This window comes from Epargyreus clarus, unplaced genomic scaffold, assembly GCF_041222505.1.
Source record: "Epargyreus clarus isolate Ecla_fem2 unplaced genomic scaffold, WU_Ecla_fem_2.2 ptg000021l, whole genome shotgun sequence".
Taxonomy (NCBI): Eukaryota; Metazoa; Arthropoda; class Insecta; order Lepidoptera; family Hesperiidae; genus Epargyreus; species Epargyreus clarus.
Window position 1 is genome coordinate 13,159,176 of NW_027332228.1, and position 24,840 is coordinate 13,184,015.

Genomic DNA, 24,840 nt, shown 5'->3' on the forward strand with positions numbered 1-24,840 from the left:
TGGGATTTTTACCACACTAAAACCCCCCCGGTGGCCGTCCTCAACGCTTGTTGGAGAACTCCGGGAGTTCCAACGGAACACAACCGGAGCCCTCCAAGCGTGATGCCCAACGGGCTCTACCCTGGGGGAGCAGTTTTCGCTCCTCCCACACCATGTAGTGTTTACGACGGTATGCGACTACACATACCGCCGTCCTTCCCGTGGTCGCTTGCTGGACGGTTCGAGCTCCCACTCTTGCCACCCACAACCCCGGAAGCCCCCTTTTAGTCGCCTCCTACGACAGGCAGGGGATACCGTAGGCCTATTCTAGTCCCGGAACTACAGTACCTACCTATTAAGATAAATGCCGCCGGCACACCGGCGTCGACTATCGTCCGCGGCAACGTCGTCTTGGTGTCGTGCCTGGGGTAGTCAGACAGCGTGCGTCGCGATTTCATAGAATTATGTCGTTGCCGATGTCGTGTCGTATCAATAAAGAAGATCCCATTCAGAACTCAATTCTGTGGAATACGTGAAGTAGATTCGATTCTTATTCTCGCCCAATAGACAACGTAGCGAATATTTGAGTGAGATATTTTCAAACATTTTGAGCGAATGCTGATTTGATTTGAATCCAAACGTTCATAAGAATGATTGTTCTGCGCTGCAATATTTCAGAAGTATTTTGTATTACTTGTTACAATAAAAATTGTAATCTAAGTCAGTTTTTCTATTTGCAGTCATTTTTGATTACATTCTTTATTGACATAACTTATAACTTCATAGTTATATATTCCTATGACTTGAATCACTGTTATTTATATTTTTGTTTTGTTTTGATTTCAGGTGGAAAAGTTATTGAAGTCATAACATCAAAGAAGGTACGTGAAATTTTTAATTTCGCCAAATTCATTATTATATCTTCCTTGGTATATAATGAGTTGTAGATAGTACAAATGGTTTTGTAGTACAGTTACTACAAAAGTATATTTATCTATTTTGCTGCAAAATAGCTACGTACGGACGGAATATACGGACTTTCATACACGGTATTTCAGCTTTTCTTGGTTTTGTATATGGTTCCCTGGAGGTAATATCCGAGATATATGTGATAAGTATGTTAACATAGTTGACACTTGTAATCTGTATGTAAATCAGGTATGAAATAAGTACCCAATCGTGTTTGGATTATAAATATTGAAGTATATTACTTTTTTATAATATGGAGTAGCAGACGAGCATGCAGTCCACCTGATGCTAAGTGGCTACTGCCGCCCACGGACATCTGTAATTGACCCCAGATAGGATTAGATATTCGCTACCCCTGAGGACTAAGTTGGAACGCCTCGGAAAAGTATGTCTCCCTTACCACACCCTTCAAACTAGAACACAGCAGCGCTAAACACTGCTGTTATGAGGCAGAAATAGTGTTAGGGTGGTGCCGCCGGAGTCGGACCACAAAGGGTGCTACCACCTTCAGATAGTTATATTTTTAGATGTGTCATATTTTTATTTTTTGTAATAAAAATAGAAGCGTGATTATAGAGGGTTAAGACATAAGACTCAAAGAGTACGATAAGACAGAGGTTATATGAGCCGTTCCATCTTATATCTTAGTAATAGAAATGACCCGTGTCTGGCCTTAATTTTTAAAATCCGTCGTATAGTTGATTTGTCCAGGGAAGCAATTACATGCTTGCTGGCTACTTTAATTTTATAAAACATACGAGGCTGACTAAGACCTCAGGAGTGGTGAGGCTTGTTTGATCGACTTCATACAACCTCTGTTCTAATGGATTTGGTTAGGGGTATCCACAGGCGGCAATGACCACTTACCATCAAGTGGACTGCTTGATCAACATAACAGGAGTTCTACCTGGAGCCGAACACAGATGCATTGCCATTCCTGAGGACGAAGATGGGCGCCCCATATTTGAATCTGTCCTTCTATCCAAACGGAAGAACTGCTGAACACTAGAAATAGGTATAGCGGTGGTACCTCCTCTCAACCTTTTGAAAAATCCAATAATGTTTGTTTGTTACTTCAATTTCAATAAAACATAGTGTTCAGTATTTAGAACTGGTCGAAATACTGATTAATGAAAAGTAAATTCAAAATTTTATAATGTTGACGTTTCTGTCATAACACACATTGTAGGGACAGTCGGTATTCGGAATCCGTCACGGGACATATAATATATTGTTTATATTTATTATGGGGGTCCAGGGGACCTATTCGGTAGTCGGGAGTGAGTGTGTGCACCAAGGACGAACGGTCGGCGAAGGGAGCTGCGCACCACTCAGCGGTATTTAAATATTTTATTCAACTACAACTCTACACATAGACTGACTGTCAACTACGCATTACCAATAATTACAGTAACGGGTGTAATAACGTGACTCGGGTGAGTCATTCACAATTATCGGGGAGGCAGGGGTCGCAGGGTGCTCACCCCCAAAATTAAAATTCCTAATGTAATGCCCAGATTATAAATGATCGGAAACTCGAATACATTTGAATACGATTTTGGAAATGGAGCCATTAGTGATATTGGATATTTTTTTGGTTTTTGAACTTTCGTTACCGGAATTTAAATTTAGAGATTGTCGCGTGTAAGTGAAATTAATTACGTATAAATTAGTCTGCTTTTGTCGAGTATGCACTAATTAATTAAAAAAATATTTGTCATTGCGATTAATTATCTACGATTTAAATTGTATTATGTATTATTATAGCTATGTTAAGAGCTGCTGTGTTCTGGTTTAAAGCGAACTGTTAGGCAGAGAGACACTACATTAATACAAATTTAATCTTTACAGGCAGCAACAAACTTGAAAACATCCATATATTTGGACAGCAAGGACTACCGACTGTCAGATGAATTTTACACTGTCAACCAGGTCAAAGCTAATTTTTAACAATAGAAATATATGTGTTTTAAACATATAGAAACCTAAATTGTTATAAGTCTTTTTATGCTTAAAATAAACGAAGATTCGCGTCTAAATAAAACAACCGATGACCTTTCCAATTAGTGACATTCGGATCAATAAAATAGAATCTAGTCTCTATAAAAATAGGTATTACACCTTGACCTGTAATCAACTAAAATATAGACGTTAGTGTGATAGTGGTGCCGCCGGAATCGATATACGAAGACTTCCGCCAGGTTTAAAATAATTTAATTCTTAAATATCTTATTGTTTAATTTATAATAATTTCTTTAGTATAATACATAAATTACTTTTCTAAAAAAAATTATCAAAATAATTTGAGAATATCAGCATTTAATTCTTCTGTGTTTTATCATAGTAAAAATTGTTTTATCTTTACTAGGAATTTTGTGCACATTGCACTCAATATTCGACACGTTACAAATCTCACCCCACTTTAGTTTAGCAGTAACTTCTGTGTAATAAAAACCGAACTGACATTTATTGCTGGCGATGCTTTCGACGATAAGATAATAGGCGTGTCGTTGGCCAGTCCATTATGGGGACAATAGTCATCGTGACAAAGTAGTCATGTTTACTGAGATTTGTTGGAATGCTATTAACATTCTTGCTATTTATCGGTGCTTTGTCAGCAAAGTGTTGTGACAAATCTTTTAAGTTTGCTTTCTTTTTAAAATAAATCATTATTGTTGGAGTTTTCAATAGTTTCACTGCAGAATCATGATGCTCTTCAACCCATTACTGCCCCAGGGCTAGAAAAAGGTTCCTTCCTAATTTCAAAGCCAAGGTCGAAATTTATTGAATAAATATATTTGAAAATCTAATCTTGAACTCAATCGTAATTTCATAGACTTACACAAATTATGTAAACAATTTTATTTCTTAAGCATCATCTCATCGCATTGTATGTGTGTGTCACATAAACATCATGCCAAGGCGACATATTCTAAATCATAATTACAGCACGGTCAAAGTACTAATTATTAAATTCACAGACGGTAGAACTTTCCCGCCCTGTAATCGCGTTAGGGCCCTAACAGACGTGCTACATTTAGCATTGGGGAACAGCGATTAAACTGCTTTTGGGAGACTTGGTGCTGGTGCAGCAATCAAATGTTACACCCGACATACGTTTGAGTGTAAGTCGCAGCTACTTCGAGACGGGCGATGCTGTAACTGAAAGCTATAAACGCGATGAAACATTCATATAGTTGCTATAACACGACCGAATGCAAGATGTCAGTCGCCAAAACGCAAATCGCCGTTGCTAAAACGCATGTCTGTAAAGGCCGTTAGATATGCCAGTGGGTGGTGCTAATTGCTGCGATTCACTACAGGCACCAGAGCGTGTGGAGGCTGATTGATTGTTTGTGAACTATGAATTTCATTAAGATTTACTTTCCCCGCTCGACTCTGTCTATATTTGAAGCGGAACGGTCATATAGTTTGATTTATTTGTAGAAAGATATATGATTTGAGTTGAAATTACTATTTTTTCTTCGTTGTTTCATCCTCTTTGATTTAATAATTGAATTTGAAATCTGGACGTCAGTAATACTGATGTATGTTACGTATATGTTTAGAATTCGACATTAAGAGGACCTATCCCTCCGCAATTTCCGAGCCTCTGGGTTGAGGCCGATATGGAAATTATTTATCGTAGTGTGAACGTGCCATAAGCAATGCTCGTGCACGCACCTTTATAATCTTGATTGCACCTTTATGATTTATGTATTTACTAATAATTTCTGCTCTACAAGTTTTAGGCATGTAGTTATCAAATTGGTTATTAACATTAATTTAGCCATAAAACGTTTAAAAATATTAAGAACATTTTAGATTGCTAGATTTTAAGATTCAGCGTTACACAAATGTAACAAAATATTTTAGTTAATCTTATTCATATTTTTCTAGTTTAATATTTGCGCAGGGCTTTAATTATAGTGCACTTTCAGGGTATTACCGCCATCAAAAAGCTTTAATCATCATCTAAGTACATACTGCAACTAACGTATTGCGTGTGCAACGGTATTTAATAACATTTTCTATTAAAGTCATTTCGTGAAGCTGCCTCACAACTGCTGCCAACTTGCCATATTAGTGGCCAAGTTATTTCATAAATGCAGGCGTTTAGATTAGACTGCGCTGAGTATGATGATAAGAGTTAATAGAATGCAGAGTTTAGCTGTGTACATTAAACTGGGCACTGACTCAGGGCGCGGTGCCTTTTTTGCGAAAAACCGTGCATGGGTTCCTCTGACCAGCGGGGGCTGCGACGAGTTTCTGGCGGAGTATCGGCTAAAATCCCACGATGATCCTCTGGACGCCTTTTGTTAGGGCCACGGGTACGCTATTAGTACTCGTCCGCGGTCCCGACAGAAAGGCGTATTACCCGCCACGCGTGTTGTGGTTGCACGCGCGTCCTACAGACACACGCAAACAGGAGTTCTTGCTGCGGGTTTCCAGGGTCGGATAAATATTCTAAATTTATAAAAGAAAGTACATAAGCACTATGCCATATTACTTAAAGTCGAATATCAACATTACATTACACTTGATACACCTAGTGAGTACACACCTTTACTTACGGGATTATGTTACAAGTAAGATGCCTCTGATATGCATCTGATGCAAAAACCCATGTATGGCTCGAAAGCCAACGTTTATCGCAAAAACAGGTAGAAAGCTGTCTTTATCCAGTGTTGTCACTTGTCATACGTGTCGTTGGTTGTAAAACATCTTGATCGTAGAGGAATGGATGCTAGTATGTGTGTTAAACACACACACATACTAACATATGTATTCACACAGAGTAACGTTCGATTTTGTTTTTGTGTGAGAGTATAAACTTGTACTTCATAGTAAGATTTGATATTGTAGTAACTAGTAGTAACTAGTAGTACTATTTGATTGTGACTGTTGGTCACATTAAAATTTTGTTCTTACTACTCATAACGCCAATACGTTTAATAAAATCTATTATAAAGTAAATTTGCAGCAAGAACACACATTTTACTGCATCTCCATAATTTTGTTGCTCGCTGTAACAGTGAATGTTTGCATAATTAACACTTAAAACTTTATGCAAGGATTGTCCATTTTCCTATTTTGCCAAATAAGGAATTTATTCTATCGTTCTTGTATTTATACAAGAATCAATCAAAAAAATATTCTTTTTTAGTTACAAAACTTAGTCTATCTTTCCATCGGTCTGGGGTTCACAGATAGATCGTTAAACGTTTTGCTGATAGAGAACCAGGCAATCATAAACCGAGTGCATCGCTCGAACGCCGCACACACTCCATACGTGACGGGAGTACCAAGTGGTTTATTGTGGAATCTAGCTTACAGCCTTCCAACAAAATCTGCACCGTGCTTTGGTTTTTAATTCTTTCTTAATTAACTATACTTTACTACGAATTTATATCGGAAATGAATTATGACGTAATCCATTACGTCATAATTCATATTAAAGGTCACCCTGTATACCCATATAGAGGTAACCTTTCGTAGTTTGGAGTAGTATGGAGGTGGCATCAAGACCACGCTAATACTTTTCTATAGTCTGCAGTAATAGCGCCGATGTGATCTGGTTCAAACTGGTTTACTAATTGAGACATCAACACATACGTTTAACATATATGATTATGTGACTTATATACATTTGAGACAGCAGACACATGGCATTCTAATTTAGTCTTCAGAGGTAGCACCTTTGATACATTTAGTCATCAAAGGGTATCAACGAGTGTTTAATTCACTTCACTTAAAGTTAATTCAAGTGTCCATAGATGGCAGTCAGCAGGCAGGTCACTTACCGTTAGGTACTACATTCTCGTTTGCCTTAATAAGAATATATTTATAGTTATGCTAGCAGGGTCTATCGCTGCTGATGTGATAAGTATTAGGTATCGTTTCAACCTAACTCACTAACCGCACGTGACTCTACTAAAAAGTGATCTAGGCGCTTCACTTCACAACCACGATCGGAATTATGATTTGTCTATAATAGCTCTCAGCAGATATACAAAGTTCTACTCATTTGCCACTTTAGGAATTAAGAATAATAGCAAATATTCCAAAGTTCTTAACTTCGTAAAATGAATTTAACAGATCTTTGAATTTTTTAACTTTTAAGAACACTTAAGGAATACAAAATATTCTTTAACGCTCGTAACTATTGTTACTAATAATCTACCTAATATTTTTCCTACTAAAGATCGAACTTTGTCAATTTTTATCTAGAGATTATCAAATTTCAATCCTTGCTAGAATAAAATTGCAAAAATGGATAAGGGGCGTAAATCAAAATGTTCATCAGCTTCCATATTCATTAAACGTACCAGGCACTCATAACTATTGCCATGATTACTGTAAAAAACCTTTTACTCTTAAGAACACAGACCTTATATAAGAACATAAAGCTCATTTATGTCTAAAACTACACGTCTATGTACTCCGTAGTAGTAGACGCTGACACCGAGTACTAGGCGATCATAACGACGTTGGCAATGCCCGCAAGCGCATACAACGCACGTGCTTCGATTGTCAATAAGTGGCCTTGGCGCGGAATCTCTGTTCGTTACTCTTGAACCACGATAGACCATGACCAGAATTATGATTTAACGGTTTCGATAGAATTCGAAGATGTGAGTGGGAAATGATACGTAATGTGTTGTGTGAGTATTAAGTGTCATTTTATAAAGGTGTTTGATAAATAATCTTTAGATCCAGTTGTAGTTTGAATAAATAATAATGAGACGCTCTGAAAGAAAGACCGATCCAGCACAAAACTGTGGGACATGTACGAACTGCAAAATAATATGAAGTTAAATAATTTGCCCTATATGACTACATTCCTCAAATACAAAGTGCGAGCATTAGGTTTTAAAGCCACAAGTAGTTCTACTACATATAAACAAAGTATTATGCGAAATCAGACGAACTAAAAGGTTGGTCTGTTGAAAAATTTAATCTGTCAAGCGGAATAAAGTGACTTGATAAAACGTTAAACGCTTTGTTCGAATCTGTCAAAACTTTTAATAAAAATCAGGCTTTCATATTGTCATTTTTATTCCGAGCGAGGACGGTCAAAATATTCAAATGTATGTATGTTAATATCAACACACGGGGAAAGAGGTCGGAATATTTAATAAAGGTTTTTAATGTTAATTTGCAGACTTCGCACATTTTTGTCTTGGTTTTTTTGGGTCCAATTTTATGAAAAATATTTTATGCGTAAGTCATAGATTTGTAAAGATACTTCGCCGCCTTGAAATTGAATGAAGCTACAAACGGCTTATTAGTAAGTTCTTTTTTTGAATTCTTGAGAAATAAAAACATTTTTAGAGAAAATTTACGAATAAATAACTAATACTGCGTAATTTACATAATAAATAAATCATTATTTCAAATATTTTAGGGACATTTTTCGATTCGTCCCTATCTTTGCTAAGTAACGGCACAATAATATGATTATCTGTGGTGTGCTTAAGAAGCCGGCCTGCAATCATTTTAAAATGCTTATACACTGCCGGCAACTGAACTCAATACACTGGATATGGATAAAAGCCAAGCTTGGTGGTCTGAATGCCCACTAACCCTCACTTTCCTCCATAAAATTGTTATCTAATCCAATGTATCCATGGAAAATTTAGCCACTATCAGTCACCCATGCATATGTTGTCGCGCTTAACTTTGCTTTATCATTGTAGAGCAACATTAGAGATTCTAGACAAAGTGATGCTATGCACGCTTGGGCAAATGTGAATCATACGAAGAAAGTAAAGTTAAACACTTTATTCATGCCTCATAACTTCATTAATACTAAGCCAATGTTGCCGCGTCATTTGTAATGTCCATTGAAATTGCCACGTGGTTGGCATTAATGATTAGATACCATTAATTCTAATATATACGATTCCCATGGACCTTATTAATCGTCCTATTAGCGAAGGCAGTCATGTGTGTGAACTTAGTAATTACAAGGTGGTAAGCTTGATAGATGGCCATTAGAGATGCTTATAGGTACATGATAAATGCTATCAGTAATGAGATTGTGTGTTGTAATTAATTTATGTGGTACGAGTACTTAGCGTACACATGTAAGTTTGAGTAATGCTACATTTATGGTACAGTTAGCTACGAAGTTAAAACTTTTTCTTTCTTCGTTATTTATTACTATTAACAACTGCCTAAGTATTACCATCATCTTTTGTTGAATTGGCCACGACACTTTGTATATCCCACAGCTGGATATTATCCCTCCCTTCAACTCAGGCAGGCCTTGGAGCATACGCTAATACGATGCTCTAATTTTCTTTAATAAATTTATCTTTTAATTTATTTTTATGTTATGACGTTACGAAGTTTCATATCGTACTGGAATCTGTCTACACACACGTTCCTTACCCTGCGTCATATTTATCATTGACATACACAAAGACGTATATTTAAATCAAGCCCAAATAATTCTAAAGGCAGACCTCCCCGCCACACGGGCTATAAATTGATTTCTTCATTGGCTGATTGCATGTGCATTGATTGATTGCAACTGTTATTGTTATTTCTTTGATTTTCTTATTATTTGATTGCACTTATTGTTATTACCTATTGACTTTAATGTTACTTTCGATTGATTGTAACTTAGATTACTTGTAGATGTTATTGTTGATTGCAATTACAATTTTACATGACCTTGAATTATTAATAACAATGCACATCTGAAATGAAATATAATTACGTGGACACCTCCGTGATCCCATTATGTTTTGAGTTCCCGCGGGCCGCTTTGTAATTTCACTTTGTTACAACTTTGCCGGAATTTGAATACATTACAATTCCAACTCTGGTTCCCGGTTTGTTATAACTGATGAAATATCTTCCTCTTTTTGCGAATCTTCTGAAATGTTATAAGTACTGCTCATTGATTTTTGAATTTTGTCGTAATTTGTATATAACGGTGAAACCTCTCTTGTTTTTATCAAGCTGAAGCAACAACCGTAAACTTCAGGTCATGATAAGTGCAGCCCGTAAACATCTAGGACAACAAAGGACTAAGTTGGAAAGCCTTATGTTCCGTGGCGTGAAACCTGACCAGAAATGAACTGAAATATATTTATTGTACTGGTTTACAAAGGGAGAAAAAGAACACATAGAGCCTTGTAATTTTACCGAAAATTGTTGTCATAAGGTGAAAAAATAGGTGAAGTCGCAGTCAAACCAACCACGAAGCCTTTCATGACACGATCACTATCAAATGACACAACAAGGTAATATATTTTGAAAGTTAATTATATCCAAAAATCTATTGACGTTATAAATATTGATGAAGTTAGACGTTTTTATACAAACCATTCTCAAAGAATTGCACCTAATTTAATGATTAATTAATTTATAACAGTAAAAAGAACCAGATAGAAGCAAAGTTAACGAAGTTGTGAGCGAGGTGTGTAATCGGAAACAAGTTTTCGACCTCCGGAAGCGCGGTGTCCCGCGGGAGGGATTTGTCTCCGCCCTTTGCTAAGGAAGTACGATACCCGTGAAACTGCTACCTGGATGGGGATTCGTTCTCGTTCGATAGATGTAAGGAAGTCTGTAGATTTCTTTATGTATAGCATCGATTGATAATCGGATGAAGTCTATATGGATCAATCTAAATTCTTTATCATATCATTGACGTTTTTGATGAGTGTAACTTCAAAATCTGTTATAGTTATAGATTTAAAGTATCGATTAATAAATTGGGCGCCCCTTTGCTAAAAGTGCAACGAAAACCTATTATTGCATTGATAGATGATTGCAGGATTACATAACATAAAATCTTAAGTAAAAATGTATATTAAGTAGATTTCTTAAGTAAATAACGGACACCACACTTGGACCAGATTTCGAAACGGTCTTGCGTAGTATATACAGTTCCAACCGATTTTGTTCATTGCAAAGAAGACTCCGAATAAGTCGTTACATTGTTGTACGAATGCTTGAAAAAAGTTAAATGTCGTTAAGTGCGAAAATGTTATTCTAGTCACGCCAGAGGAAGTTATACTTCGACTTTGTCTGAGGTAAATAAAAATCAAGTTGCCTTTATTTATACAATACGAATAGCTATTAAGCGGTCGAAGCACTGATGCAGTTGACGGATAAGCTTTAATTAATTAAGACTTAAAAAGTATTAGTTTGTCTTTTATGTGCAATATAGTTGATTAAAATAAGGCTAATCGCATACTGGCTACAATCGCGTGAGTGATATTTACAAAAGTCGCCGACGCTTTTGCAACTTACGTTTCTGAAAAGTCGATTTAGTTGTTGCCGCTCAGGCGTGGATCGGTACTTGTTTGATTTTATTCGGAAAATCTGCTATCAGCCGATTAAGATCTACGCGTTCATAATAAACGCTTTCTACACTTACAGCCCCACACTAGGATTCCCTGTATCGTAGGCGTACACACACACAGAGACAAATACACAAACACCCAGACCCAGAAAGAAGAAACAGAAATCTAAATTCATCCTTTAAATTTCTGTCTGGCCGGGGATCGAACCCGGGACCCTCTGCGGTATGGTGACCGCTCCGCCACGTGGGTCGTCTATATCTATTATAGATATGCTATCATGCTTAAGCTGCAAAATAGTTGCCGATAAACTTTCTTTAGTCGCGTTAGCCACTTAATCGCTAAAGCTACGAGTTTTCCCGATAGTACTCAATGGGCGGTAAGTACAAAAGTCAGTCATAAAAACCGCGACCCATGAACTCACCAGGATAAAACCATAAGCCACTAATCGATGCTTTTGCAGCTAATTACCGACACAGTAGGTAGTCCATACCTGTTTCCACGAAATGTGTTATTACGGGACGGTAGTTGTATGTGTGTTGTAGTTATACAATTACACATCAGGATTAGTGGCGCCGCTGCGATGGCGTTTGCGTTTTACGCGGTGGTCGATAACGGGTTAACCACTTTGCTACCTTCACATTTACACTTACAGCAAAATAAAAGTTGGAAATTATCACGTTTTGACGGTGAAAGAAAATATGTCTTTCAACAATGACAAAAATCTCTAAAATACGTAAAGTCGACCCATCTGTTATTAGTCAGCGTGGTGGGCTACGGTTTAAAAAATATTTCAGAGAGGAAACATGCCTAACTGTTACTTTACTATGATCTAAACGTCTCACCATGATAGGAGTCAGGTCCAGCAGTGGGACAGTAATGGATTAATGATGATAACACAGAAAGTCATGTCGTAATGTGTAGAGTTAATTCACTTTGAAACCGCGAGAAAGTATAGTTTCTAGTTTCTATTACGAATGTGGCGCCGGTTCGCTAAATTTGCATATTTATTAAGTTATAGCCACATTATAGCCTTTCCCGCGCGTAAATCTGCGTGCAGTCACGTGCAATGAAATTGTATATTTTATGACAGATCTGTGTAAAAGATTCTCTATGAAGTCGCGACCAAAAGTCGGTACCTACGTTACAAAACAAGAATAAATAGAAAATACTTCTTATATGACTTCTGTCTCGTGCGAATTATCAATTGATCTTGTAAAAATAATCGATGAATTACAAAATACAAATTGTAATATCTCTTTTTAAGTTTGTTTTAAACTAAATAGACTCACACAAGATTATGTTATGACAAATTTTGAATTACCATATTTTTTTCTTTATTTGTGAAATATATGGTGTATTATTTTAAGCTGGAGATGTTCTTATGTAATAAATAAATAACACATAACATTACACTATGTAATAAATAAATAACAAATAACATTACACTATTCTTGACATAAGATACACTCGGTGTAACTCTGAAAGTAATAAATTCCATATGAAATGACGATGAGACATTGTTGGTGGGCTTCGCAATTTTTTGCCATCAAGTAAGCAAGTATTCATCATGATGATTTTGTCGTGTGAGCACTTTGCAATTACAGAGCCAGTGGCAAATGTATTACACAACTTATAACATTCCGATGTCATAATATCTTGGGAATATGTTGTTTTCATCTAATGCCTTCATTGATCGATAAATACGTGATGAGTTTAAATGATTCGAATGATTAGAGAAATCTAAAATTGGCAACTAATGTGGTTTGATCAATTAAACCAAAATAAAAAAAAATACGTTTTAATGAGACCATTATTCCGATAATAAAGTAGGTACCTACGAGCGGTACATAAAGTTATGCGGTACGGGTATTTAGTATTTAGGTATTCGTGATCCACGTGATTGTAATGGAGTATGTTCCAGGCTTCCGAAGGTCAATAGTGGGGATTGACTAGAAGTCGGCGTAAAGAGGGTTGCAACCAATATTGAAACAGACTTCGTTACTATTATTAATCTATTCATTCAAATGAAGGAAGTCTCGAAAAAAAGAAGAATAATCAAATATATTGCCGCAATAAACCGTTATAAATACTGTTAATGTTACACTCAATAAGAAATTCAATTTTTCCAAGGAAACAAACCAATGAAGTTAGAATCAGTGTTACATAACACCGTGTGTTAATATTTATGAGTGCTCACAATAGGGTGAGGCGTCGCGGATCGCCGCCTGGGAACACGGCGTTGGGAACCGGGAAGTTTAATTACGTCTTAAGTTGTGTTACTACTTACCACGACAAAACCTTGTCAATTGAAGTCGTTTTTATTAGGGGTTTTATGTGGGTGCGTGGGCTTCTTATTCGCGACACTAAAGCGTAATTATGGGGATTTTTACTGAAAGTGTAGGTATAAGAAACGATATTACCGAAATATTCGTCTCGTATACTACCTTCATATTTTATAGAAATAAAAATTATTTTCATGGAAGAATGTGTCTTAAAGTAGAGTTATTAACGAACATGAAATATTGCGCTGTTGGATATTTTGACATTTTTTTGTAAAATCTAAAAATTATATTACTATTTTTATTACTTACATTATACGAATAGAACATGTTATTTTTCTTGAAATTATGTAGATATTATAAGAGTATCATAAACGTCAAATTTCTGAAATATTTAACTTCACAGTCCAGACATTCATTTAAGATTCAATCTATCGTTTCTTATAAATTGAAAACCCGCTTGAAATTTCGAGTCAGTAATAAATATTGGGCACATTTCTAATGTGCAACCAACTGAATTGAAATAAGTGGAATAGGCACAAAGGCGCAATTTTGTTTGGGGCACAGGCGAAATAGGCAGAGACGCAATATTGTTTGGGGCACGCCAACTAATCAACCAATCGTATTCGATAAATTGTACCGAAGCGAATCATTGAGCCGTGATGAGTTATATGTGTTTGGAACTAACTTAACTTTCCTTTTTAATATATTGTGCTTATGATTTATAGTACTAGTTGCTACATTTTTTATTGGACAACATTCAACCCTGTTCTTTTAGTTTTGGCTGCGATTATTAACTTTAAGAACAGTCTTCTTGAGTTTCTTGATTTGAGAGCTGTATAAATAAATAAATAAATAAACGCTTTCTACACTCATAGCCCCACACTAGGATTCCCTGTGTCGTGGGTGCCATGGACACACACATAGACAAATACACAAACATCCAGACCCAGAAACAAAAATCTAAATTCATCATTTAGATATCTGTCTGGCCGGGGATCGAACCCGGGACCCTTTGCATGTCAGACCGGTATGGTGGCCGCTCCGCCACGCGGGTCGTCCAAATGTATGTATGTTATGAACGTCGGCTCTATGTATGTTAAGAACATGCTATTAACAAGTATTATAAATGAAATTCCTCGCCTTGTTGTTGCCATACGAGCAATCACGAAGAATGTAGATCTACTGTTTTTATGTGACAAGGCTCACCTTGAAACGCGCGTAGTTCATTCGCTTCGCCACCATGCAGTTTGACGAGTATGGGTGTATGGGTGAATCCAATAAAAACTATGAACGATGTGTTGAACAAGGTACAAAGTCGCCTGCAGACAATGTTACCCTGTAACTAGTATTAAGTAGCCATTGCCATTTGATACCTGCAGTTATGATGTTACTTTGTAAAGTCAGCTTATTGACACTAAATCCAAATAGAACAGGAGACTTACTGGTGACAGAAGCTTTGGTAAATTATAAGCAGAGACTTGAAATTTTATTTAAGTAAGTTTGCTTTATCACTTCATCGAAGGGAGTCCTTTGTAGTTCAACTCGGGAAAGAACTATTTCTGTCTAATAACAACCTTTTTAAGTGTTGCTCCGTTCGGCTTTAAAGGGTGTGGTCAATTAGTCCTCAGAGGTTGCAACCCATCTGTGCGCACCTTTCATCCAAACTTATCAGAGTTGATTACAAATGTCCATAGTATTATTATCCTGTGGACACCTTTCTCGTTTGGTATATAATTTAAATCATGCAATATGTATCACCCTCCCTCCCACATAGGATGTGTGCACATGTACGAAATAAAACCACAGGTACCATACATATTGGTAGCGGATTATTGTAAAGTAGTTCCTAACTTAATAACAAACATTATTACAAAACAAGAAACAGACGAAGTGCCACTACAGACGAACCACGAAGATCTCTGCCACCACAATGCAGACACTTTCCTGGAAGTGGCAGTGGTTTCTCCATCTAAAATCCCTTATCTCAAGTATTACCATTAGAGGTCGAAGGCTAGAGCCAGGCATTCATTCGTCCCGCTCGACAGTCGCTCTGAGCCCATTTATTTCATTCAAACTAGAAAGCGAATACTATTTTTCAGTCCACATTGAGGCTTGTAGTTTATTTATTTGCTTTACTTTAAACCTTATTCATTGCTTCCATTGAATTTTATGTAAACTGATCGGTAAATTTCACAGAAAGAAATGAATAGATGTAGTGGGTGTATTGTCACCTAAAACACCATTATTGTACTGACGATATTTTCCGTTATTTTCAAAAATAGGTAAATTGATCTTTAGCTCTGTATCTCATCTACTCGTCACATCCAAAAATCAGCCATGCGTATCTAGTATCCTAAGTCTAGCATAAGAGACCCAAATTTGTACCTTTTATATCCAGAATTTTCCATATAATTCTCAAAGGGTTGAGAAATGTACGGATTCGTATTCGGTAAGTGATGTGTACTTCGGCCTAAATCCTTGTGATTCACAAAAATATTTAAGGTGGCCAGCACTGGGAAATAACGGATTGATGTCATCATCCGGACCCAAGAATCCGGAAGACGGATGAAAAAGCTATTTTTTTAAACTTTCTTACTTTAGATTCCCAACAGACAGTGTACCATTAGCGTCATCGGTCAACGAATTAGCTGCTTTTAGGAAGCTATCTGCGGCAATCAATTGCTTGTACTTTTTGGCGCTCGACACGCAAATTAACGTAAGAAACGGTACGCAGCATATGCAGTCGCTAAATGCTCATTTTCGTCGCCCTGTGATGCAATGGCCAAAACGCGAACCGCCCGTGCTAAAAGTAGCCGATGCGCTAGACGCTGGCGTAGATTCGTGAATCTGTATAACTGAGACCCGAATAAACGTGTCTGCACTACTGTCGGTAATGATCTTGCAATCCATACAATATCGAGTTCGTGGGTACCACGGCGTGGGTATTTATCACGGGAACATTTGTATTCCGCTCGCGGCGGATGCAGACAGGGTGCACGCATAGAAGGAATGCTGCTGACAATCCCCAATTTCATTCCGCATTCCCGTGACGTTGTTCGCAATTTTGCATCTCGAAATATTATTATTTGAATGCCCTGCTGTCTGGTTTGTTAGTGTACATGTGAGCCAGACGAAAAAACTGTCGCGAAAATATATGTTTTGTGTAATTGCGTTTGGTTACTTAGGTGTATTGATTGGCTAAAATATACGTGTTCATTCTACTGCACAAAGATTATTAAATATGTATAATCAAGATTGAATTATTTGGTTTTGGAATTGGTTAGACATAAGACGTGAGATAATTATCCCTTAAACTATGTCTAAGCTTCCTGTGAAATTTGTACATGAAAGACTTCTGGAAATCATCTCAGACGATCATAAAATTTTACAGACAGATCTTACTGACAAAAATGTTAAAAACTATTTTTGTGTTTTGGTAAAAAAATGGAAAATACTTTAAAATTACAGATAGACATTTTTATTTCACTTACGAAAAGCATTTTCCCATTGATACGAATTCCTCTAATGGTTCGTTGGTGGATCCTCTGGATATTGGTAATGTGGGGGCTGTCGATAAATCTTCAACATAACGCCAGTTTGATTCGACCAGATGATTGATTGCTCCGCACGGGCATAAAGCCCTTCAAGTGGATCGTATTTTGATAATGACAGTGATATGTATGTTTGATAACGCTCGCTGGAAGGGAATTTAAGTTTCACATCGATTTTATTTGGGAATTTATTTTCAGTTTTATGTACAAAGTTTTCCTAAATGCGGTGTCATTGTGATTATTGAGCTAATCTTCAGTGTAGACTGATCTTAATCTGCATTGAATCTGCTGATCTCGTAAGTTTCTTTTGATGGATATCCATCAAAAGAACTCGGTATATACCGAGTTTCGTTATTTTTGAGGGATATTCCGATCCTAATTTTTATTAGATACAAGCTTTTATTTAATTTGCTTTGTTGCAAATTCATCTTTAACATGCTAACCTTAACCGTTTCAGTCGAAATTTAGCATATACATTTTATTCGAATGACCGTGCATGATTAATTTCGTGTCACTATTCTAAATTAAAGATGGCGGACCATTATGCATCCCATTAAACGAATATGCAATAAATTTATTAGTAAAACTAAAAGCAAATTCTATAATTCGCTGAATATATATTTGTGCTTGTGAATAGAGAAATCTCCCATATGAGGCTTCGCACGAGAGACTTACAAATTTGTAGTGAAATGATAGTTAGCCGTAATAGGCATTTCAGCGTATTTCACTAGACAATATTATCTTAACACGAATATTTTACATAGAAACCCTAATTTAAAGTTATTAGACTAGAATTACTAAGTCTCGTGTGTTTCGAAGTTATCGAAGTTAGGACATCAATTACCAACTGTCAACCGAGTACAAAGTTCCAGGGTTTAGGAATCCGGAGAGCCTCACCAAATACTCCTGTTTGAGAACTTAGGACATTCCTCGCCATCTTGGGCTTCTTGAACAAGTAATAGACTTGTAATGTAGGACATACTTTCTTGGGTTGTGTAAGTCATCGACGGTCTTTATTATTGGTATTTTACATAGTTAAGATTCAGTGAAGATTAAGCTGTCAGTTCTAATTGAGATTACGTAGTTGCTAAGAATACCGAGACAATATAACTAGAAAAAATATTAATTAAATATTTTAGGCATATATTTGTAATTATATTTAGTTATCTGTTAAATTGAGGTTGAATCAAGAATCCTCGCAGACCAGTCTGGTGTCGGGGTTGGTAATACATTCCAATGTATCCTTGTTTGAGCAAATCTTCCTTTGATCTCACGTAGATTCTTTGATTTATCTGCAGTTTATTGCTCATAAGCATCTTTATTCGATTCGATTTAAGGTGGTAGAACCCTTGTGGTTCGACTCCAGCGGCACCACCGCCACACCTATTTCTGCCTAATAACAGCAATGTGAGGCGCTGCTGTGTTCCGTTTTGAAAGGTGTGGTAAAGGAGATAGACTTTTTCGAGGCGTTCCAGCTTAGTCCTCAGGGGTAGCGGCGCATCTGTGGCCGACCTCAGGTAGGAGTATCTAATTCTATCTGGGGTTGATTACAAATGTCCATGGGCGGCAGTAGCCACTTAACATCGGGTGGACTGCATGCTCGTCTGCTACTCCTATATTATATAAAAAAAAATCTATTTTACAAATAATCCACGTCTGAGACTGAAATCAGGTATGAACATTAATTTGCATTCACTGAACCATTCCAGTCACTTACACGCATCGCGAGTCAAAGCCTGAACTTAATCTTTTGGTGCAATCTGCTGTGAAGAGAAGCTATTGTAAAGCTATGTTACTTCAACGTATGGTAGTTATTACTTCGGTTGTTCCAACTAATTTATTAAAAATGCAATGCTTAATTTTAGTTACATTTCTTCTACTTCTATTTCTTAAAGATCTATCTATTCTTCTATTACGTAGATAAATTAGGAACTTATCCTAACAAGTGCGAAGCTACGTTAATAAAATTGGGTTGTTTATTGACTAAGTCTAAAACCTATGCCACAAGAGATTCAGTTTTGGACAAAGTAGTTCAAGGATATAAATGCCTCATACTCGTAACTATCTTTATCCATATTCTACTGCTAATTTTAGTTAATCCTTATTTACCGTAAGAATACTATAAAATGAGCTACATATTCAAACCTATCTTAAAATTTTCTCTATCACCTTTACATAGGTATTCAATTCCACGTAAAACAAGAGTATATTATAAAGTCTTGAAAACTAATTTGACCATTTCGAAAAAATGAATCAGGTTAACCACAAATTTTTAATCAAAATATAACAGCACATCTCATCGCTATTATAAGACAAAAAAGGTGTAGCGGTCATACCTTCGAATTCGACCTACAAAAAATCAACCAAGTTTATGATATTAAAATTATACACCAAAAGACATAAAAAGTCGAAATGCGCACAATGAGGATATCACATTTCAAAATATCAATTGCAACAACCATTAAACAATGATTTCAAAAACTAGTATCAGCTCACATGGAACAATTGACACAAATGCTAGCGGAACATTTCGTGCACTCGAATCACAATATCCACTCGAACTACTTAATTTGTCGCAAAACGTAATTGAACCGAGTCCGGAGACCACTTGTACGGAGAGCTCGGATCCTTGAACCGAATTGGGGCGGTGCTGGAACTCTGAGAGCTCATGAGAGCCTGACGTTGTTCCACAAGGTATCTTTTAGGAGGCATGTTTTAAATTAAGAGTACTTTAGAGAATCCGTGTCTACTTCAGTTTTGGTATTTTGACCGGTAACAATATCTGTAGACCGTGTTATTTCCACTCAGTGGTTATTCCCTTCGGAATTGTGCAAATTTCTGGGGTTGAAAAAACCTATCTTGTCTTTTTTATTTCACAAAAGTTTAGTGAAGTCGCTCAGTATTCTCTTTTTTAGGACATAAAAGTCCCTTGAAACTTGCTTCCTAAATTTCAAGAACTAGCTCGTACTATCAGAAATTTGAAGTAAGTTTGTCATGCGTTTACATTTTAAATGGCATCCTGAGAATTTTGTTGAATCCGCTCGTTGATTTCACCACAAACACAAACTTTGATTCCTTTACCGCTACTTGCTTTTAGTTCTCTATTATGTCATTAGATGACGCTACACTTTAATGGACGCTATTACGTGTATAGATATCATAGCAAGCAACAGCTCCTAAAGTCCATTACTTAGTTGCTGCACTCCTGTCTAACCTAGTTTCAAAGCGCTAACTTACTTCATCAACTTAAGTACCGGCTCTTGAAGGAATGAAGTAGGTGATTGGACTTTAAATTGCTCTTTCATACAACTTCCGTACTCTGTGGTTGTATAATTTGATGCTCTTTGCCGCTTTGCGAACGAATAAATTAGCGAACTCTCTGTTCTTTATTATATCAAAATGTTTGTTTCAAAGTACATACGGGCTTCTGTCTAATGTTCGCTATATTTGTGGAATATATATATCTACTTTTATCATGTTTTCACTGCCGCCCATGAACAACTGTTACTGATCTTTATATGGCAGAAATTTTGTCTAAAATAAATTATAACTATTCCTGAGAATAAAAGTTGCAATGTCTCTTACGAGTATGAGTACTTCTTAAAACAGAAGCTTCTATGCAACTTTTATAAGGCATACCTAATATTACCTTACGTTAGACTGTCAAAGACATCAATGTATGTGAATACCCATACCCGTAATACTTCATGCAAAAACTAATTAAAAATTAAATCCCGTCAACTAACAAACCTAATATCTTACAGGATTCATTTGGCGTTAGATCCAATTCCATAAATGTATCAAGTAATTTTGTGGCTCAGTAGCCTCCTCACAAAAACTCTACCTTCGTCACCTGGCAACGCCTGTCAAACAATGACAGGATGTTACACGATCCGATGGGCAAATGACGTGAAAATTTCGCTCGTAATGTTCTGATGCGATTATGTTTGTCCAAGTTGACATATTATGTACACAGAGCTATGTTGTAATGGAAATGGCATCGGCGCAAAGGGTACAACACAATCAAACAATCAGAATAGTATTATTGATATTAATAGTAAAATGAGTTACTGAATTTACCGATACGAAAAGAATATATACTTGTGGCTGTTCTTAAGGGTACATTAGTTATGGTAAGAGAGAAAAACTGTTGTGTGGTCTAGAGACTAGAGCCTGCAATCTATCTGATGGCGAATAGTCGCTGCTGATCACCGAAATATAAATAGAAACTTAAGTTTACAAATGCTACCCTAAAGATTTCCTTGTGTTATATATGTATCTATTAACGACATCATCCATCATTCCTACATTAAAGAGGTAAAATATTTAAATAAATTACGTAAACCTCTTAATAACATAATCTCCGGTACACAGACGGAATCTCACATTAATATGCACGATTAAAACGCGGAGTTGCCGTCAAAGCGAATCGTCTTAAACGCTGCTAATTATTCAATCACAAAGCGATTATTTTATCTTGAGTGTGTTTGAGCGAACGAACGGCTTAACTCGCTAATTCGCTGATGGAAGTGAGACAAAGAGTAGTGAGGCTTTATTTAAAGGTATTACAATATTCATGGATCAAATGTTTGATTATTAATATTGGTGATATTAACACATATTTTTAACACGTTTTTATTAGCTTAGGTTGTGTCTATGTATGTACGTATATATGTATGTATGTACCGAAATCTTTGAACCCGATTTCTATCCACTTTGAACGTTTAGTTTAATTAAATATTTTGAAGAATTATCAGGAACCGATACACGATTTTAATAATTTTGTTCCATTATTCTTATCAACATCATCAGGATTAACGATTTTCGAGGCGGTGTTCGAGCAACTTAGAGAAACTTCATCGCAAAGTTACTAGATTGCAACAATTATTACTTTTTAGTTTCATAACTGTTGTAGCGTGATTCTTAGTTTTAAATGTATGTAACGAATCTTTGAACACGATTTCTATCCACTTTGAACGTTTAGTTTAATTAAAAATTTTGAAGAATTATCAAGAACCGATGAAAATACACAATTTTAATAATTTTATTCTATTATCCATATTAAACTCATCAGGATTAACGATTTTTCAGGCGGTGTTCGAGCAATAATGGTTTTTCCCTATAACTCAAATGTTCTGAAACTTACCTACAATGCTCTCATGTAGAATGATTTTTAGGATTCCGTACCCAAAGGGTAAAACGGAAACCTCCGCTGTCTGTTCGTGTGTCACAGGGCTCTATCTCTTAAACCGTAATAGATAGACACTTAAATTTTTTACAGAGGATGCATAATGATGGTAACTATAACAACAAATACTAAAATATATATAATACTAAAAGTATTTGCTATTATTTATAAAATAAACACATGTTGTTGTTATTAATAAATAAATTATTTTATTAATAACAACAGATACTAAAAGTATTTGTTGTTATTAATAAAATAAATATAGTAAAAAAAACTAAAAAACGCTGTCGAAGGCGCTTTTCGAAAACTGATAAATGTTCCTTAAGTGATTCCTAGATTGAAAATTATTTTCTACTTTTTAGTTGATTTTATGACAAAAGCACGTTTTTTAGTTTTTTTAACTATATTTATTTAAACCTATAGGGTACGAGAGAGTAGAGTTACGGAGATTTAGGAATTAAACGCTGGTGTTAGTAAGACCGTTTTGTGAGAGAATAAGTAGTCGATACTATTTTTGCTTGGTATTTATGCAATTTTAGGTGAATGTAACATTTTTATTGTCTTGCACTATCTGCTAAGTTATAATGTTCATCAAAATTGTCTAAGCATATGCCAAAATTCAGTAATGGCTTATCTAGAATTACATTTTGAGGTGAAGGTGGTAGAACCCTTTGTGGTTCGACTCCGGCGGCACCACCGCCACACCTATTTCTGCCTAATAACAGCAGTGTTAGGCGCTGCTGTGTTCCGTTTTGAAGGGTGTGGTAAGGGAGACATACTTTTCCGAGGCGTTCCAGCTTAGTCCTCCGGGGTAGCGGCGCATCCGTGGCCGACCTCAGGTAGGAATATCTAATTCTGTCTGGAGTTGATTACAGATGTCCATGGGCGGCAGTAGCCACTTACATCAGATGGACTGCATGCTCGTCTGCTACTCCTATATTTAAAAAAAACATAGTCATTGGTAATGCCTAAATACTTTGTAAGTATAATATCTCCGGACTCACAGTTTCATAATCAAGAATCTCGAAATTCTGGGCCTAATGATGTTTTCAAGAGAACGTATTCATTAGCACGGAAAATCTTTCGTTATTTGCAAATTATTGTTAATGCTAATTAACATGCGAAAAGATGTAAAATAAAAATGTTAAATGTCTTGTTATGTTAATGTTAAATTAAATAGTGAAGCTATCTTATTATTCGCAAACCCAAAACTAATTAAAAGTAATAAAACCCCAATTTATACATATGATTTCAAACCTTCAACTGATAACCCGAGATTAACAAAAGCTGTGCTTAAGATATGCAGCATTCTGTAAAGCCATGTAGGTACCAACCGTCGAATTTCATTGTTTTGCCATCATTTCAATCGTCATACAGCAAATTATTGATATTGTAATAGGTATCTTGTGTTTCGAATCTGTTGGTAGTTCACAGAATGCGAAACGGAATATTCAAAATGAAGCCCAAAATCTCAATGTAAGCAACATTAGTGACGCCTGCCTCATTTATTCGTTTGTAGGTCTCCAAATTGTTCCAGTCAGAGATTGGAGCAAACTGTGTTGGCAAGCCGCTTTGCGACGAAATTAGAGATGGCAACTCTTCCCGAAAAAGATTAATTCTTGAATCGAATCGAATCCAAGTCTAATAAATCGATTCATTAAATAATCTATCTTCGATCTTTTCGGGTAAAAAAGGCGAAGATAGGGGAAAAAAGAGGTCATCAGAACCAAAGCACTGGAATACGTATCCAACAGCAAAAATGTCTATAACACATTCAAACAATTTCAAAAAGATCATCTTTCGATTTTCTAGAATAAAAGATCGACTCACTGAATCGATCCATTACTGGGGATTGATAAATAAATAATCGATTGTTTTGGACCAAAATATCGATTCTTCGATAAATTGATCTCAGATCACCATCCCTAGACGAAATTTGTGTGAAGTTGAAAATTTAATGAACACCCCACGGTCCTATCTCGGAAACACTTAGTTTTTCTGTTTGCCTCGCATGCATTTTTCATAGATAAGCAAACGAATGTTTTGCTTTGGTTTTTATTTTCGTACTTACTTTATGTAAGTAGTACCTAATTGAAATTTTACACAGAATTCTAACATTTTTAGTGGAGAAACCATAATGTACGATGCGGCGTGCATACAAAAGGTGTAATGATCAATACTAGACGGACAAATTAGTTTTAATATTTTGGTATCGTGCAAAGGAGACTGTAAAATTAAGAACATTTTAAACGTACTTACTTAAATTGTTACAATTGGCATCATTGGAAGTTACAGTCGAAGTTGCTGTAGGAAAAGGGAGTTGGGAATAAAGGTGGTAGGACCAACATGGTTCGACCGGGGAAGTTCTACCGCCACACCTATTAGTGGCGTGAAGCAATTCTTGCGTTTCGGTGGAAGTGTGGATATCGTGGTTACGTGAGGTGTCCAGCTGTACTCCAAAGTCTACAGGAATATCAACGCATTTGTCAACAGCTTTGGGTACGATATCTTGTTCTATATGAAGTTGGTTACAGATGTTCATTGTTCAT

The 24,840-nt window shown here is 36.3% G+C and overlaps 1 protein-coding gene across 1 annotated transcript in view; it reads left to right on the forward strand.

Moving 5' to 3' along the window:
• Positions 1-24,840, forward strand: part of stan (protocadherin-like wing polarity protein stan) — a 282,028-nt gene that overhangs the window by 70,370 nt on the left and 186,818 nt on the right. The window contains exon 3 of the mRNA XM_073084689.1: positions 826-860. The gene's annotated coding sequence lies outside the window, so the exon portion shown is untranslated. The remainder of the gene's footprint in view (positions 1-825; positions 861-24,840) is intronic.